We start from the raw sequence: 15,508 nt of genomic DNA, 5'->3' as shown, positions 1-15,508 counted from the left end.
GAATGTATCTTAAATTATAGTTGTACTATTCCATTCTATTGACAGAAATTGTGATGAATATTTTCAATAAAATAGTAACTGCCAATCACAGTTAAGTTGGTTGGGTTCCTATCTAGTGAGGCCGTTTACAGCTGTCCATGACAAGACGAGAGAAGCAAAGTGCATTCATTCAGCATCTGTCCTCTGTTGTAAGCAGTACAACATGTAGTCACTGTATTTTGTGTTAATCATGGCTTTTATGCCAGCTTTGGTAGTATTTGGCTGTGGAACCATCTGTTCCAATAGCATGTTCTAGTTTTTTCCACCTCAGTAAATGCTTTAATTAAGAAGAGAGGATATCAAATTGTCACCTTACAATGGAAATTTTCCTCCTATAATCGCTACTAAAGGTATGTCATAGATTATAATAAAATTAAGGAAATTATTATCAATGAAAGCTTCCATCAAAGTGTTGAATTCATTGTGATAGATATATTTAAGTGTAATATGTAGAAATGTAGAGTACCTATTAGAAGGAATTGTGATTTTTTTTATTTTAAATTATTTTTGAAGAGGAAGCTATATTAACCTAAATTTAAATGACCGTATTTTGTGTTATAGATTTTATTTGTTCTGCTGATTCTAATGAAAAGCTTTCTTGATTCTTTAGGAAACACCTATCATGTAATTTATTTTTTTTAATTACACTCTATATGTAATTTATTTAAGAGAACAGACTGAACAAACTAACAACAATACTTGAAAGACCATATTATGAAGTGATTCAATCAACTAGTGAATTATGTATTATGGAATACTATGTACCCATCTCTTTGTATAAAGGGAATGACACTGATTACTGATAAATTCTTTTCTATTAAATCAAGATATTTAAGTAGGTAATGTCTATTTGTGTTTTAAAGTAATAAGTATTGATTTGAGTTTTATATAACCTAAAGTAGGTTGACTTTATGATATAACTGAAGTTGAGTTAATTTGTATTATCCTAGTTTATTTTTTATTCAAACAGCAGTCAAAGTATGGGTCCATCAATGTACGAGTCCATCAATTTATGGGTTCATGAATGTCTTGTGAACAAGTGTCTTTAAGCCGCTGAGATGCCTCTGAATTGATGGCAGTCCTAGAAGCTTGGGGTATGCTGTCTCCTGTCCATCTGGACGTGTAGAGCTCGATCACCGAGCCTAGATTCAAATTGAAGAAACAGCTTTGAGGTAACAACTTTTTCCAAATTAAACAAACGTCCCAGGAACTCCGTATGTGACAGAATGGGTTTTAATGATTATAGACTTTCAAAAAGGGAGGGGTGTAAAACGTGAACCATTTAAATCAATTAAAACATGCTGAATTAGACTCTTTTTGTTAAATCGTAACTTTGATTTGGGAATTATTAGATTACAAATTTTTATTTCATTTGAATAGTAGATTTTCGGTTGTATCTTTACATTGAAATGTGAGGCTATATTTTCTCTGTAAGGATCTAGCTGGGAACTTCAGTTTTCTTTAAATTTATATTTTATAATCTACTAAACTACTAAAAGTTGAATTAGTATATGAAATGTTTAAAGGCCCCTTATTGATAAATTAATGTTTTGAAATTATTTTGGTCTTAAAGTTGTAAAGGATCGAATAGAAGTTTCAAGGACCCTAGCTTTTCTAAATTTGTTTTGATATGTAGAATTCCGTGATGTGATACTTGAGGAATATTTGTCTTTGCAGCTTTCATGATATGAAGACACATAATAGATATTATTAGGGATTATTAATATTTGATAATGTTTTGATAGTGTTTTAAAAGTTTCCAAGTGTGTTCTAAATGTTCTAAAAATTTTATGAATTTTATGTTGATCTTTCTTTTAAAAGATGTATTGTTATTCATGATTAACTTCTGAGAAATATCTATGATATCTTCCAACTCTTCTTTCTGAAATTAGAGTCCTTAAAGCGTCTCATGATTCAATCTAAAAAACGTTTTCAATGTAAAGTAGACAGAGTAGGATACAATTGAATTAGCTATATCGGAGATAACTTTCTGAATTTATTGATTGTATTTTCGGTTTTCATGATGTTTTCATTTTGTTTTATTAACTGTTAAATTTAACTGTAAGAGGTGACAATATATTTGATATCTTCTCTCTATTTAGTTGTCTCTCTTGTCATTTATGGATTCCCATTCTCTAGCACTAGGTATGTTTATCAAGCATCCCTTTTATCAAGTTATATTGTGTGTGCTTCTAAATTATAAAATCCAAATTCATAGCATGGCACAAGTTCAAAGTGTATTTTCAAAAAATTTTGAAATCAAATTTCTCAAAAGACTTTCTATTTTTATTGAAAGAAAAAACATCTTCACTTCTCAACAGTTTGGATTCAGAAAGGGTCGGTCAACAGCAGATGCAATATTCGAACTGTTGATCAACATATATGAGAATTTGAATGCAAAGGGAGAATCAATGTGCATATTCTACGATATGACTAAGGCCTTTGACCTTATCCCACACAAGAAATTGATAAGGAAGCTGCTGAGTCTGGGCATTGAGGGTATGGCATTGAAGTGGATTGCAACTTATCTTTCAAACAGAAGACAGACGGTTTGTGTGAGGCATACTAGTGTGGATGGCTTGACCAAGCACTATTATTCCAAAATTCTGGAAGTTTCAAATACAGGAGTTCCTCAAGGTTCGAATCTGGGGCCGATTCTCTTTCTTCTCTATGTGAACGATTTGCCTGAATCGATTACGGAGGGAGGAATATGGATGTTTGCTGATGATGTAAGCCACCTTATACAGAGTCAAAATCATGAATAGCTGAGAAACAGAATGCAAAGAGGTTTACAACAAATGCAGGAATGGTGCACCAATAAACAGTTGATACTAAACAGAGGCAAAACAAATGTAATCAAGTTCTACAATTGGAAAAAACCCGACCACTCACCACTGCTTGCACTGGACGGCTGAAGTATTGCAGTAAATGAATCCACAAAATATCTTGGGATCACTTTGAATAGTAACCTTCAATGGAATCAGCACATTGAAAATGTGTCTGTAAAATTGACATCAATATGTTACTTGATTCGTAGACTCTTACCTATTGTAGAAAATGATATTTTGATGAAGGTATACTACGGATGTTTTAGTAGCATAATGAGTTATGGTATAGCAATGTGGGGTGGAAGCACATTGGCAAAAATAATTTTTCTGTTACAAAAGCGTATTGTACGAGCAATTTGTGGAGCACCATACTTAGCGCATTGTAAGCCACTTTCTTGTCAATTAAATATTTTGACTCTGCCATCAACAAGTTCTAAATAGTGTGTCTGTCTTTTCGGTCCCAAAATTTTAGTTTTTTCAAAGTTTGGAGTTTTCCAATTATTTGTAATTAATTTAATTCAATTTAGAAGTATTTTTTTTTCATTTAAAAATGATTTTTGTTTGTATGGATTGTAAATTGAGTGTGTAATTGAAGAATTTTGAAGTGACTCTTATAACCTCTAGCTACATTTGGACTGTTGTATAAATTAGAATTGGAACCGTTTTGGGTGCAAGTTAGCCTGTGGTACTTTTCTGTAAGTTGTATAATAATTCTCAATGATTCAATAAATAAATAAATAAACATTCATCTTGGAGTCGGCCATGATGGTGAAGAGGAAGCCAGAATTGTTTATTAGAAATGTCCACCCATACAACACTCGACAAGCAGGATTGATTCATGTGGAGCAGGTGACATCTACTTTAGCCAGAAATGGGCCCAAATTCCTCAGCTCCGCCATATTCAATAGGGTTCCAGCAGACATTAGAACCATAGAGAGGGAGGACAGGTTCAAGAGGGCACTGAAGACCTACCTGCTAGTCAGACCTTATTACTCTGTAGAGGAGTTTCTGCAGAGCGACGACCATGACGCAGCAGCGTTTCCAGTGGGATAACAACAAGTATCAAGTAAGTTTTAAATAGAATCTCACCTCCATTTATATAAAGCTCACCTCCATGAATGAACTAGGTTTTTTTTCATTTCTAAAAAAACGACACATTCTTTTTGTGACCACTACTGTAACACTAATTGACTTCATTTTATCATTAGAAATGTACAAAAAAATTAGTTTTATGAAAAATTGGAAAAATAAAAATTGTTATTGAACCGTGCCCAATTTTCAAGAATGGCCGGCCTATTGGCATGATGTATCTCTGGAGTCAGCAGCTGAAATAGCTTCTCACATGTGCAGTACTTTACTGCATTCTATAAAATGCTAGGAATCTCGAATCTGATTCCTGCAGTTCTCTTGCAGCACCAAATAATCTGCAGTTGATGTTTATTTCAATGTATGCTTTTTTGAAAAATCATAACTCATCACCCAATGGAGATAGAGAGTTGTAAATCTCATGTTATTCAAAATTTCATGATCTATATCTAGCACAAGCAAAAATTTGCATGACAAATTTGGTTCTGGACTTCTTTTATGTATCCAAGCAATATACTAAACAATCAGAACTGCAATATAAATTGCAAGCACTAATGTATATAGTGACACACAATAAGCTTCGGTTGACATGTGAGGTTCTTTGAACCTTTGGATCTTTGAATCCGTCCCTTCAAAAACATAAACATAATGTATATAGTGACTGAAGTACAAGGAGAAATGGAAGTCCAAAGATTCAGTTTCCGTTCAATTGATGTCTGCAAGTACAGAGGTGACTCTGTCTCTCAAGTCACCGAGAATTCAGGAACAGAATCCAGAGGAGTTTGTTTAGAAAGACAAGTAGATCAAGGAGAACTAAAAGTGAAGGGCTCTGGAAATTGACCAATTGTCAAATATTTTCCACTATCTCATTTTGCAGCTCGAAGAAATTAGTAAACGATGACTGTATTTTGTTTATTATTAACAATAAGGATTTGAAAACATGTATGAAAATTGAAATTGTTAATGACAAAACATTTTTAGAATTAATATGAGTACTGAAATTGTATTTTAGGCTATAGGTATGATCAGATTAACATTATTAATGACACTATACATTCTCCTTCATCTTTCCTTGTTAATCAAATTATTAATAATTTATTAAATTTCAATTGATAGTGCACAAATGCAGGTGAAATCAACACCAACTATTACTTTATATTAAACCAGCTTATCTTTCATAATAAGTTTTTGATAATTCAATTTTTTTGTAACATTAATCTTGGCAAATCTTAATTTTAAATTTTATTGTCAAAAATTAAATTTATTTTAATAAAATGTGAATTAATTAAATTAATGATGTTTTGAACTTGAAATTATTGAATTGGTACAGAATAATTTTTATCATTATTAACTGTAGTAAAATGTTCGATAATGGCTGCTGAGGTTTGCAAAAACGTTGTTCGAGTATATAAAGCTCCAAGCAAACTAGATCGGAGACTCTATCAATTTTTCTTTGTAACTAAAGAGGTGGATGAAACAACTTTAGTATATTATTGAGTTGCTCAAGGTGTAACCCTCTCTGCTGAGGAACATGTTCTAACCAAAGATCTAGGGAAGGATGAAAAACAAATTATGGTTGATACAATAACATATGATCTTTATAGTGAAAAATCAAAATTGGTGATTAGGAAAGGAGAGATCCTGATGCTGTAGTAGCATACACAATAAGTATCGAAACCTCAGTAGATGATTACTCATTACTCTGAATTAATGAGATCCGGTTCTCTCATCTGGAATTTCTCAGACTACTCTGAACATAAATGTATTGATTATTTCTACATTTTCTAATGGAACTATTTGATTTGATTATTCAAAGTTAATGCATGTTGATAGTAATATACATATTACTGATCTTAGCCAGATACTATATTGATCTTAGCCAGATGATTTTTGCCGAGTGAACTGTGTTTATGGGTACTAAAAATTCGAAAACTTTAAAGACAACTGAAAACGAAAGCGTAGAAGCTCTCAAATGGTAGAGACCTTTTAGCTCAGTAGTTAGCCCGATGTTGACTAGTCAGAATTCGCATGTATGTGAGCTATTCATGAAAATAGGAACCCACTCCGAACAGATACTATGAACATGTTCACGATACAAGAAATCCCATCCCGTCTATCACTCTTCCAAGTTGCTCGCCTCTAAATTTGTCCAATAAACCAGGTGTTACTGTCTTCGCGAAATCCAGTAAAAAATCATCCGAGACCCCTGAAAAAGTAAACGAAGTTAAAGAAGCACTCTATGACACTCCAAACTTAAGAACGCGACTCGTGTTAAATACAAACATCAATTCAAATAATTATTATATGGTGATGACAAGAAAAACTGATATGGCTGATTCTCAGCAACAATCAGCTCCTATCTATTATCTACCGATTATAGACGCAGAATCCATTTTATGTGAATCCATTTTATACAGAGAATTATTGAAGGATATATTAATGGTTTTAATGATTATAGTAGCGAACATAGCGTACTAGAGGGATGTGAATCCATTTTATGGTTGAATCCATTTTATGTGAATCCATTTTATACAGAGAATTATTAAAGGATATATTAATGGTTTTACTGATTATAGTAGCGAACATAGCGTACTAGAGGGATGTGAATCCATTTTATGGTTGAATCCATTTTATGTGAATCCATTTTATACAGAGAATTATTGAAGGATATATTAATGGTTTTACTGATTATAGTAGCAAACATAGTGTACTAGAGGGATGTGAATCCATTTTATGGTTGAATCCATTTTATGTGAATCCATTTTATACAGAGAATTATTGAAGGATATATTAATGGTTTTACTGATTATAGTAGCGAACGTAGCATACTAGAGGGATGTGAATCCATTTTATGGTTGAATCCATTTTATGTGAATCCATTTTATACAGAGAATTATTGAAGGATATATTAATGGTTGTACTGATTATAGTAGCGAACATAGCGTCCAGAGAGTGAAGGTAACTAAACTTGATATCAAATTCTCTGACTTATTTCAAACACAGTAATGGGTGAAGAAAATCCGGGGAGTGCCGCTAGTATGGCAAATCAAACGAAGGCAGCTGTCACTGCTTTATCACAACAGTAGGCAGCCAGTATCAATCCAACAGTAAAATGTTTTGCATTAGCGAATGTAGTTGAACCCTGGCATGGCAATAGTTACAAAGTTTCTATTGTTGATTTTTTATCTCAAGTAGACAACGTAGCTGCTCTAGGCAATTGATCAGATGATGATAAAATTCGAATAATATCAATTCGACTAAAAGGCTCTGCTCCAACGTTCTTTAAAAGTTTTCCTTTAATCAAAGCAGGTACTTCTTATAATGATATAAAGGTAAAAGGATATAAAACTATACATTTTTACATCAATCCAACGCCCGTAACAGTAAATTATTTTGCATTAGTGAATGTAGTTGAACACTGGCATGGCGATAGTTACAAAGTTTCTATTAATCACAAGTAGACAACGCAGCTGCTCTAGGCAATTGATCAGATGATGATAAAATTCGAATAATATCAATTCGACTACTTCTTATAATGATATAAAGAAGGCCCTGATCAAACGCTTTTCAGAAAAGGTTCCCGACCAGTTTTACTATACCACCTTACAGTCAACCACCCAGAGAAAGGGAGAAACTCCTGAAGAATTTTCTGATCGACTCCGAGCAATATGATTGTTATGTAATTGAATTTTTTATCATCATAATATACATCTTATTGTATTATACTTTCTTTATCATCATACATTTACATTTAAGTTTTCTTGTCTCTATAATTTGTCGATTGGTATTTCAAATTTCTTTGTATTTTCAATCAATTGCTGTATTTGAAGCAAAATGGATTTCTGATCTGTTGCTTCCTCATATTCCTCTTTCTGATAAATAAATGAACTTAGGGTATGATCACACTACAAGCAAGTTTGCTGGCACGTTTCATGCTACAATAATGTTATAATGAACTAAAACTGGAGCACGAAAAACTTGCTCATAGTGTTACAATACCATGGAATAGTGTGGTACCGGTATTCATTCTTATTTTTTACTGAATTCTCATGAGTCCAAGTTCATTGGAATAAGCCTCTCTCTGATAAAGTACAAGTAATAGAATGTGAGGTGAGTCTAGTTTGTTCCAAACCAGAATTTCATAAATAACTCTAAAGTTGATGATGAATTAGGCTAATAAGTTAAATTAAAATTGATGACTTGATAAATTTTCGTTGACCTCTGCTCTGATATTGCACTTTCTACTTTGAAAAATTCATGTTGTACTATTTCTTAAATACTTTAAAGCTTTACATCACAGCATATTCCTACTATTAAACTACTATTTTATTTTTTTTATATATGACACATAACAGAAAACACTTTAAAGTTTGTAATATAAATTAAAACAGGAGACACAAGACATAAATAGATTGAAAACACTTAAAAACTTACATTATAAACGGAAATTTTCGGGAACTAAGTTCCCTCCATTTATAATGTAAGTTTTCAAGTGTTTTCAATCTATTTATGTCTTGTGTCTCCTGTTTTAATTTATATATATTTCTGTTTTTGCAGAGGGTGCACACACAGCCGCCTCTAAAAGAAAGATCTGCTGCTGTGGATACAGTAAATGGTGACGTAAAAATGCAGGAGCAATCTGGACCTTCTACTGTGGATGCTTCCATGAAAGATCTTCTACATGACCATACATATGAAATTAATGGTGAAGATGAACTTTCAAAATGTGAGTATATACTCAACAGGAAGGTGGAAAGTATTAAAAAATACAAAGCTAGGCTAGACAATAACAATGCAAAAATAAATGTTAGGGATAGAAAAAATAAATCCATGTCACACATGATAGAAGAGTTAAAGGAGAAGGTAAAGATTAGCAAGGGGTTTGAGAGTGTACTCGAGAATAAATTTTCTGATATCTTCATTGAGTTAACTGCTCTAGCAAAAAGTGGAAGAAATGCTGGATGTAGTAGCAATATCAAAAGATTTGCTCTCACCATGTATTTCCATTCTCCTGCAAGCTACAAATTTGTCAGGGACTGTTTTTATAACTGTTTGCCACATCCAAGCTTCAGTACAGAGGCATTTGCTCTTATCAAGCAAATGACTGATGATAAAGATTATCAAATACATGCCTGCCTCATAATGGATGAGATGTCAATAAAAAGATACCTCATATGGGATGATGGGAAGGAGACTCTGGGATATGTCGACATGGGTCATATTTATTGTGAAGGGAGAGAGAAAGGGCTTGAGGCCAGGGAGGCACTTGTTTCGATGGTTGTTGCCTTGAATGCCTCATGGAAAATACCAATAGGGTATTTTATGGTGAATGGCATCAGCAGCAAGGACAAATGCACCATTATTCACCAGAGTTTGGCATTGCTGCATGATGTCAATGTAAATATTGTTTCTGTAACATTTGATGGATTATCCAGTAACTTGAGTATGACACGAGAATTAGGATGTAGTTTTGATATAGATAGTTTTAATTCATTTTTTCAGCACCCTCTGACAAAAAAATGTATATATAGTTCTAGATATATGTCATGAATTGAAATTAGCTCGCAATGCTCTGGATGATATGAGTGTTTTAATAGACAGAGATGGAAACATGATAAGATGGTTTTTTTTCTCAATTATTACAACTCCAAGAAACTGAGGGGTTGGCGCTTGCAAATAAATTGAGAAAAAGCACATTTTGCATCACTCACAAAAAAAATCTGGTGTGGCGTACTCACACAACTTCCTTGCCGTTATGAAAATTAATCATGTGACGCTAGTGTCCCACGCATCTCAAGTCTACTATTCAAAGATTTGAGCCAGCTGGTGACAGGGCAATAACGCTGGAGACACACGAGGTCTGCTATCTCTTCATAGTGAATCATTTAATAGAATCAATAGTTGCCAACATTTTGCAATTGGATAATCACATTTTCTCGAATTTCGAGCTTATTTTTAATTTTAGGAGAAGATGTTACTGAACATTAATTGTAGAGATTCTCATGCTCAATCTTTTCCACTCGAAATTTTTTGTTTTAATTGTTTCTGAAGCCTGATAATTGGGAATCTAAAATTTAACTTTGCATAGATGGGGCGGAGCTCCTGAAATTTTTACAGCTTTGGGACTCGTGGCAGTTGATAGAGCTTATCGATTACTACTTTAGGTATAACTTTAATCAAAATCGTTGGAGCCGTTTTCGAGAAAATCGTTTTGACAACATTTTCGCCATTTTAGCCGCCATCTTGAATCGCATTTGATCGAAATTGTTTGTGTCGGATCCTTATATAGTAAGGACCTTACGTTCTAAATTTCAAGTCATTCCGTTAATTGGGAGATGAGATATCGTGTACACAGACGCACATACACACACACACACACACACACACACACACACACACACACACACACACACACACACACACACACACACACACACACACACAAATACAGACCAATACCCAAAAACCACTCAATTTTTTTTCGGAAAGCAATACTTTCCTTACCTTTGGTAATAGGGCAAGGAAAGTAAAATGAAAGTGAAGTTGGCTGTCCAGCTGTTGAGTGCATAAGTTGCAAAAGCACTTGAAGTTTTAGAGCAAGATCTAAAACATCCTCAATTTGTTCGCTGTTTGGCAACGAGCAAATTTTGTAGCATCGTTAATAAGCTCTTTGACATAGGAAATTCAATGCATTCTATGGCCAAAGTATTCAATTGTATCATTTGTATGGGAGTTTTGTTCTCTGGCTATTCCTCCTCAGTAGCTCAGTTCTCAGTACTTTTCAATAAACAGAAAGGACAATGGGGGTATTTTTTGTCATCCCTCACAAAGTGTCATAAGTAGGCTATTTGTAGGGTATCTGAAAAAATCTGAGGTTTGTAAGCTGCCAAAAAATGAAAAATCAATGGTTAACCATATTCTGACACATTGTCAATTTGAAAATTTGTTTGTTGAGCTCAACAGCCACATTTATGAGAATGAATTTTCTAACAACCATGCTGTATTATTGACGAAGAAAATCATTGAATTGTATTTGAGACTAAAAATGTTCCATAAAGCCAGATTGGAAAACGACAAAAGAAGTGTTTCCATACTACACAAATTGAACAAATGTGTTTTGTTCAGGAATGAATAAATATTGAATGAAAAGACTAGAAATTGTCATAACCTGTTTTGGCTGTTACACCATTATTTATATATGGTGAACTCAAGAGTTCTCATGGAGTTTACAAACTCTGGAGTCTACCAGAAATTGATAATGGTGTGACAATCAAAACCGGTAACTTGACATTTTCATAAAATAATCTACATTTGTGGCAATTTATAGTCTTTTTATTCAAGATTGAACACATTTTGTTCAATTTGTTCCAATCTTGGTGTTCTATCTATAATTAATGCTTAAGAGTGGGTGGTGGTGGAGGGCAAACTGCCGAATGGAAAAATCAAGCCCCATAAGAGCAATGTAATTTTTACCAATCTCTTGGAGCATATAGAGCCTCTATTTATAGACAGAATTTCACGTTTTTTATGTCATTGGAGAGAGAATTACATTCTTCAGGGGTGTGACTTTTTACTTTTTCGATTTATAGTTTATTTTAATAGTTATTGTATAATTAATTAGCTATAAAAGTATTGAACTCTAATTATTGAAATAAACTAAAAAATCACTACCGCCCACCCTTAAACTCATTTTCGCGATGTAAATCACAAAACATGTAATGTAAAATATTCAAATGTATCGTAAAATAATATGAACATATAAAGTGTAAAGTTTTCTTGAATGTATTGTAAAATAATGTGAATATATCAAGTGTAAAGTATTCTTAAATGTATTGTAAATGTGAATATATCAAGTGAATATTGCTTTTGAATGTGTGATTTCTAAGTACATGATATACCATTTATCATAAATAATTGTAGCAAACTTTTTTCAAATTCCCTACTCCAGTCTAGCCTATTCCAGTTCGATGTAACAGAATGATACGTAATCAAATGTTTCTTGATTGGAATTGGAAAATTTTTAATTTTGTTTTAAAGCAGCACAATTTTGAGCTGATAAATCATTATGGTCTTCAATATCTTGATGCAAATCCTACAGTCATGCGAATTCATTGCTTTCCTTGATTGTGTCTGCTGTCTTCTTCATGGAAAAATAATAGTCCTCATGTTATAGTGTGAAATATTAAATATACCGTTAGTTGAGAATTACCCTATACTATGAAAATATTATAGTTGTATGAAACTTAAAGCCTGCTTACAGACTGATGAATTTCTTGCCACTTCTTCATCTGATGATAAGTATTTAGAACAATTTGTTGATAGTGATTGTGATCCAACCTACAATAACTCTGACAGTGACTCAAGTGACAGTATTTTCGAAAAAAAACTCAGTGTACTTCAAAACGAAGGCGTTTGAATGAATCCACTTCTTCGTCTGATGAAAGTGACAGAAATTCAAGTAACATAAATGACCAAAATGCTCCTATCCCAGATGTGATAGATAATGATGGTGCTCATGCTTCTGATTTCAACAATGTGGTCTGATGTGGAAGGAAATCTGGCTGAATTCATATTTGATTATGTTTGTGGGGTAACCAATGAATTCCTAGACTCATGCAATCCAGAAGTTGATCCAGCTAACATTGTTCTTCAGCTAATCGATGATGATCTGCTAAATTTTATTGTTGAAGAAACGAACAGGAAAGCAGACCAGGAAATAGTCCATGGTATGACAACTGAAACATTAGGCCCTTCAGCCAGACTTACGTTATGGAACGATATTGATGTGTGTGATTTGAAAAAGTTTCTTGGAGTAATTTATTTGGATGGGACTGGATAAGAAACCAGAAATTTCCAATTACTGGTCTAAAAATGTTTTGTAATCGAATAAAATTTCACAACCTATGTCTATAAATAAGTTTGAGCTAATTCTAAGTTTGCTGCATTCCAGCTAATGATGACAGAGATGGAAATGATAAGTTGTATAAAATAAGAAAATTAGTTGATAGGTTGAATTAAAATTTTCAAAAATAAATGTTTTTTATTTTCAGCAGATGTCTGTATAGATGAGAACATGGTCCCTTTTCGTGGACGCTTGCATTTTCGGCAATATGTGCCAGGGAAAAGATTCAAATATTGTGTCAAATTATATAAAGTGTGTGCAGCTGGGGGGTAAACCTGGAATTTGAAGGTTTTTGCAGGGAAAGAAATGTCAGCTAGGGATGTAACTTCAAACACAGTGATGGAGCTCATGACTTCACTGTTTGACACTCATAGAACCTTATTCACAGACGATTTCTACACAATTGTAGATTTAGCTTGTAGGTTACTTGAGAAAAAGACTCACCTTGTAGGCACTTTGCGCTCTAGGAGAAAGCACAACCCATACTGTAATAGGGAAAAAACTGAAAAAAAGGGAGATGTGTGCTTTGCAAAGCAACAATAAAATAATTGTAGGAAAGTGGCATGATAAGAAGGATGTTTTATTTCTCACCACGAAACATGTTCCAGAACTGGTCGAGGTTCAAACAAGAAGAAGTCCTGTCATGAAACCAAATGTAGACTAATAATTGATTATAACGCAGCAAAAACTTTTATTGATTTGTCAGAGCAAATCAAAAGCTATTCAAGTCCCGTGAGGAAAGGCATAAAATGGTACAGGAAGGTGGCAATTGAGCTGCTATGCAACACAGCCATGGTAAATGCACATTTCCTGTATCATAAGATTTCAGGCAAAATAATAGGCATTATTGCATTTAGGGAGTTTGTAGCTCAAAACTTGCTTAAGATAAATTATTGCTCTCTTCAAGCAGTGCAGCCTGCCAGTAGGCCTAATCATAAACTAATAGAAACGGAGAGAGGTCGTTGCAATATATCCTACAATAACCTAACAAAAAAATTTAGTCGACAACATGCTATCAAAAAAAGTAAACAAGTGGCACTGAAATGTAGTAGCTGCGTTGCCACATACATGTGCAAGTCATGTTTCTTTACTATTCATAAATCACAATTATCACAATAGATAGACTATATCATGAACTGTAAAAATGGCATAATTATATCGATACTAGCCGTCAGGCTCGCTTCGCTCGCCATATCCGTCAAGCCAGGGGGCTCCGCCCCCTGGACCCCCGACTGGATCGTCCAAGAATGAGATCAGCAGGCTCGCTTCGCTCGCCTGCATTTTTTCATTTTTATCATATTTATAGGACAATCCAGTCGGGGGTCCAGACTAAACGTCTGGCTAAACAGATATGGCGAGCGAAGCGAGCCTGACGGCTAGTAATATAATATTCCCAGGATTGAAGTAGCAGTGCCCAATCAATTTTTCCGCGATAAATGCATTTAATCTTCAACTTGGTGCCAACCTAACAAATCAACTCACTTAATGCCAACCTGACAAAATTATTAATTTAGTTGCCAGTTAACAACTGTTTCGAAGAGGTACTCTATCTAGATTATAGTTCTATAGTAACATATGATATGGAAATTTCAATTCTAATTAAGAGATTGGGAGAAGAAGAATATACATGCTAAAAGACGAACTTTAAACCCTTAAAAACACCCCTTAGAGTTGAAATATTGCCAAAAGATTCTTAGTGCGCCTCTAAAGGGCCAACTGAACATACCTACCAAATTTGAACATTTTTGGTCCGGAGATTTTAGTTATGCGAGTGAGTGAGTGAGTGAGTGAGTGAGTGAGTGAGTGAGTGAGTGAGTCAGTCAGTGAGTGAGTGCCATTTCGCTTTTATATATATATAGATTGTAATGATAATTCCACATTTGAAATCAATTTATGTAGAGAAACTAGGCTATTTTGTTATTATATGTTTCTGTATGTAATAATTAAATGAAATAATAAGCATTCTTATCATAGAGTTCTTAATGTCTTTCCTAATAATGCAATTTATTTATTCAGTAGTGGTAAATGATGATATTCCAGTTTATTTGAGTGTAATCATATACAGAGTGGGTGAAAAGTCCGAGAACGGCTTAATATCTCATACATAAAGGTAATTTCATGGTGGGTGTGATTGGGGATCCCTCTCAAATTGAAAATACTACTCTACTATGACTTCAAAAATCTGGTCCGCCATCTTGGATCCACCATATTGAATGCAACTTTATTTTTTAAATGGGAAGGTTGTCATGCAATACATGATTTCGATACAAGATTTCAATAAAAATGAATGGTGAAACCGCACATCAATATCTCAAACCGTTCAGAAGATATTCACATTATTAATCAATACCACTTATCTATTTCATTTATGATATGCATGATATTGATTAATTATGTGAATATCTTCTGAACGGTTTGAGATATTGATATGCGGTTTTCGCCATTCTTTTTTTCTTAAAATTTCGTATCGAAATCATGTATCGCATGACCACCTTCCTATTTAAAAAAAAAAGTTGCATTCAATATGCTGCCCTCTAAGCTAAAAGGCTGTAACTGCAAATTTTCACATTTTGAGCTAATAGCATATCTGTATGTTTTGAAAGTCGAGGAATCCAAAAATGCAAGCGAAAACACCGTATCTTTAATAGTTTTT

The 15,508-nt window shown here is 33.6% G+C and overlaps 1 protein-coding gene across 1 annotated transcript in view; it reads right to left on the bottom strand.

Moving 5' to 3' along the window:
* Positions 1 to 5,537: 5,537 nt before the first annotated feature.
* Positions 5,538 to 15,508, bottom strand: part of LOC111059011 (pre-mRNA-splicing factor syf2) — an 81,631-nt gene continuing 71,660 nt past the window's right edge. Inside the window, exon 5 of the mRNA XM_022346606.2 lies at positions 5,538 to 6,159. The gene's annotated coding sequence lies outside the window, so the exon portion shown is untranslated. The remainder of the gene's footprint in view (positions 6,160 to 15,508) is intronic.

This window comes from Nilaparvata lugens, chromosome 1, assembly GCF_014356525.2.
Source record: "Nilaparvata lugens isolate BPH chromosome 1, ASM1435652v1, whole genome shotgun sequence".
Lineage (NCBI taxonomy): Eukaryota > Metazoa > Arthropoda > Insecta > Hemiptera > Delphacidae > Nilaparvata > Nilaparvata lugens.
The sequence above is the reverse complement of the archived record's forward strand: the minus strand, read 5'-3'. Positions and strand labels throughout refer to the sequence as shown.